Raw genomic sequence first — 5,278 nt, 5'->3', positions numbered from 1 at the left:
GCTGGTATTGGAAGAAGGCTTTTTATCCTTCTGCAGACAGGTCATAGAGGGGAGGGGAGGCTCCTGCTGCAGCCAGTTGTCTTACAGTCACAGAACCATGAGGAAAAGGAGCAGGAAAATGACTGATCTCTTGGGACACATAATGGAGAATTCTCTAAATATTTCTTAGTTGTCAAGGCAAGAGTAAACAAAATAGGAGCAAAATAATGGAGGAACAGGGTAGTTTAATTGACGTGAATGGGACCAGTTGCAGATCCCTGCACAACAAGGCAGCATAGAGCACCATTGTGCAGGAAAATATGGTGAAGGGGTATAGGGTGAATGGCATATACTAGTGATAGCACAATAGGAATGGGAATAGTCATAACCACCAAAAAGACATGCTAGTTCATTTTGTTAATCCTTCAATACTTTAAGATATTATGAATTTCTATGAATCTAGAATATCAGCTATGTCACCGCATCATGAGTTGGTCTGAGACAGTTCTTGCCTTAGAGTGTAGATATTACATCAGCTGAAATAAAGACAATATCAAGTTAGTACAAGGTAAGAGGCCAGGAAAATAAGGCTCCCAATCTTGCATGGGGACTGTCAGATAATAAGTATTTGTTATATGAAAGCTTTAAACTTTCACTTTTAAAAAATGAAAGGGTTATTTAATGGGCACTGATGGGCAAACATGAGGACCACTATGGTGCCCTTCACTAAATATATATATATATATATATATATATATATATATATATATATAGTTCTATGCTCCCATGGCCTACTAAGTACAAAAATTGCCTAAAAACCATATTAGTCTTCCTTCATTAAAATTTGGACCATTGTGCTGAAAAGTTGGTATCACAGCCTTCAGATGTCCACCAAATGTAGTTGGATGTAACATGGAGGTTGATGGACATCTGGAGTTCAGGGGCACAGACTGGTGCACTAACGGGGACCAAATATTTTTGATGATCCTAGTAATAACTGTACTAGCCAACAAAGATTTTATGGCTCAGATATAAAAGTTACAGATTTTGCACAAAAATTACTTTTTGACTTTTTGCACTTTTGTACTTTTCCTATCTCTCATCTGTGACATGCAAAAAGGGAAGGGGTTTAGTGGGAGCAGAAGTGGTCCCCTATGGACGGACAAAATTACAATACTGAGACATTGGTGCAAATTTGCATCAATTATGGTGTAAGCTTCTTGTAGCCAGTGCAGATTGTACTTGTAACTTTGTTACATTTCATTCTAGGATACTTGTTGGATTATATCTGGTATTTGAAATGTCATAGTAGATCCTCTTCAGAGGAGTTCCTATAGACATCTCCTCCACGTTTAGTTTTCATACACATAACCCATTATATTCTACCATACTTTACCACATTCTATTCCAACCAAACCACGCACATGTCCCTTGAAGACTAGAGAAAGCCCCCTTTGTTTTATGTGGAATTTATCCAGAGCTCAGTCGTTGGGTGAATATTTTATCCTAAGCCCTCTTCAATAAACTTTATTGCCATAGTTCAGAACAACCCTGTTAAATAAGATGGGGGGAGGGTCATCAAAGTGTTTATATGGGTTTGTTGAACCTAGTGTGATACCCCAGGGAGCTGACTATATGGCAAATACCCCATCTGTAAAGATTTTAGAATTGGTTTTTCGCAGGATCACATTGAAGTGGATGGAAATTGTAACTATAAATAAGTAACTTTGATGATGATTTCAGGCTTTGTTCCGTCTTTTGACATAAAACTTGGAGGGAAAGTGATGGCCCAATGTATCCCATGGTTTCTAATGAGAATCAGCCGGGCCCACTGACTTTCTTGACATGTTGGTTTTAGTAAATACTTGTGTTTGCCAGTGTAATAACAATTGTGAGGAATCTATTCTCATAACTCTGTTGTACTGTTCCTCTGTTGGTCCTCCTGGAAATTTATAAATGAATTGACAACTGGATGTTATCATTCCCATTGTCCAAGGGACATGTCCCCGCACCATATGATACTGACAACACTAATAGGACAATGTCAGAGTGTGCCAGAATATATCCAACTGGTAACATCTAAGTGGCAATTTATTCTTACGATTCAAAAGAGAGGAAGAGCACAATATATAGATGTAAAAGAATATTATTATTTAATGGAGTATACAAGTATTTACTACAACAGACAAGTCAGGAGTGATACAAGGTTCTATAGAAAGAGGACTTGTCTCCCCATCGGAAAAGCCCAATGACATACATCATCTGATTGGCGCTGTCACCCTGAGCGTTTTGGTGTTTTGTGCATCCAAATCAGTTCAGCCATTCCAGAGATATAAGCCCTTGTACAAATTAGGGTCTTCTAGCCAAGTGGGCGGTAACAATGTAGTTACTCTGAGGCGGGGTCTCTGTGTGCAGTATGTCCTGCAGTGTTACCACCCACTTCTAAAGTAAAGGGCTTATAACTTTGGAATGGCTGAACAGATTTGGATAACCAATACCACAAAATGCTCAGAGTGACATCGCCGATCAGATGATGTAGGTCATTGGATTTTTCAGGCATGGTGGCCGGTCCTCTTTACAACATCTGGCAATAATGTTGCATGCTAAGTTTTTTTCTATCAAGTGAACCTTGAAGCCATTGGATATAATGTCCCACTGAAAGGGAACAATGTGGCACACATCTAGAGCCATTGTACTTATGGCTTCCTGAAATACATAGAAGACTCATCCCCAGATGACAGACTTGCTGAACTCAATGGGATGTTTTCCCTATACCAGCCCTAGTCAAGCCAGAATGTTACAGGTAGGTGAATGAATCCATAGAATACTTACCCCAAACTGCAGCTTTACAATGGAATGCAAGGTAACCATTCAGCTTTTCCATAACCTGAAACACTTGTAGGGTGCTGCCATATGTTGAATATCCAATACCCTGAAAATGGAGCCCTCTGTTGCACACAACATAGTTGTCACTGTTGTTGTTCACCAATATGTTTCCCAACAAGAAAACGATTGAACATTTATTCTATTGGTAGAATTGGAAACCCCTAGCCTGTAGGACCCTATAAGGTATATATCATATAAATGTATAGGGTATATCCACTCTATACTTGACAAAAACTGAACTAAACTCTTAGACAAAAAAAACTAAAGTTTCCTATCATTGGTAAACAAGCCAAGAATTTTTGGGCTTATGAAAGTGCTCATACTTGGGGACAAGGAATGGTTACAGAAATCAAGCAAATTCTTCAGATGAGTCAAGGATGAATTGAAGTTCATGTGCCTTTGTTTGATGGTGTAGTTCCCCTTTGTGCCCATAGGAAGGCGCTGTTGGACAAGTCTCTTGTATTCTGTGAATTAGTGTGTGACTTGCCCTTTGGTTAACCTGAGGGGGGGGGGGATGAGGAGCACGTGATCTCAGCTAATGTCCTGTATTCATTATCTTTAAGACTCATGCAAGACTCAGCCAAGTATTTTAATCCCTTAAGCATCAGTTTAAAGCGTTCAATGAAAATTGTAGAAGAAGCTCCTTCCATGCACTGTTTTACAATGCAGAAATGGAGGCTATAATTGTGTATGATAGATAGCTGGAAATGCAGCCCTGGTGCTGACAAGAATTAATGTACTAGTTAAATAATGCACCTGCTTTGCCTATTTGCAGAGTTGTCCTCAAACATGATGACATACATTAATCCCCATACCTTTCATAGGGAATAATACCCTTCATTTACTAAATGATTTTCTGTACAGAGCAAAAGGGGGAAAGTAAAAGCTGCAAACGCTGCCAGGAACTTGCTATAAGATATATAACTATAGAGGATGCCCTGACCATGAATTATGGATATATGTAAAGTCATACAGGCTGCAAAATTAATTGAGTGCTTTATAGAAAAAACCCATAGACATCATCTTTAATTTGCCTCAAATCCTTTATATTATAATGTATACTCTGTAGTCACAAACCCCTTGTGTCCAATGATATAAAAATAATAGTAAAAATACAGTATATAGAATCAAAACCGATCACAAATTGGCTACAATGTATCAAAGCTCCTAATGATACAGGACCAGGACCGCATCCTATATGGGATATATTTATATATGTCCCCAGATCTTAATGGAGATGCATTTCAGCCTCACATATGGTGTTCCTGGATTGTGTGATAAATTGTGCTCCTTCTCCATCCTGGGGTCTCCTCCTTCACACTTGCCCTCCAAATTCATTCTTGCGAAACCTTGAAGAAAAAAAAAGGTATTGACACTATTTAGTTTTATGACCTTACACCAGAGTCTTCCCAGGTTCCTCCAAGGTTCAGAGATCTTCTCACTTCTAGAAGTTGAAAACAGTTTGTGAGCTTGTAAATGACACCAAAAGCCCTGAATAAATAGCTGAGTGCTCCTGAGATATCGTCCATTTGACACTTCTGTATAAGATACGGCTCCCTGATTCTTATCTTCAATATTGCTGAGAAGTCCTGTAGAATATAACAAAGGAATCAAAATAATAAAGGAACGTGTGATATTTATTTACCCATCATGTGATCTGTATAAAAGGCCCAAAATACAAATTTCTATGGGAAAATCATCATATTTTTCATCTGTTTGTAAATATTTTAAAATTAGGGAATTTTAGCATAAACAAAATGTATCTATCTATCTATCTATCTATCTATCTATCTACCTACCTATCTCCTATCTATCTATCTATCTATCTATCTATCTATCTATCTATATCTATCTATATCTATCTATGTCCGTTTGCCTATTTTTCTATCTATCCATCCACTGTCTATCTATCTATCTATCTATCTATCTATCTATCTATCTATCTATCTATCTATTTATCTATCTATTTATCTATCTATTTATCTATCCATGTATCTATCTATTATCTATCTATTCATCATTTTTCTTTCTTTCTATCTATCTATCTATCTATCTATCTATCTATCTATCTATCTATCTATCTCTGTTTGCCTATTTCTCTATCCATCCATTATCTATCTATCTATCTATCTATCTATCTATCTATCTATCTACGTCTCTGCATATATCTCTATCATCTATCTATCTATCTATCTATCTATCTATCTATCTATCTATCTATCCATCCATCCATCCATTCATTCATTCATTCATTCATTCATCCATCTATATATGGTATCTATCTATCTATCTATCTATCTATCTATCTATCTATCTATCTATCTATGACTCTGTCTGCCTGTTTCTCTCTATCTATCTATCTATCTATCTATCTATCTATCTATCTATCTATCTATCTATCTCTCTATCTATC

This window comes from Leptodactylus fuscus, chromosome 8 (genome assembly GCF_031893055.1).
Source record: "Leptodactylus fuscus isolate aLepFus1 chromosome 8, aLepFus1.hap2, whole genome shotgun sequence".
NCBI classification, from domain to species: Eukaryota; Metazoa; Chordata; class Amphibia; order Anura; family Leptodactylidae; genus Leptodactylus; species Leptodactylus fuscus.
Note: the sequence above shows the minus strand (reverse complement) of the source record.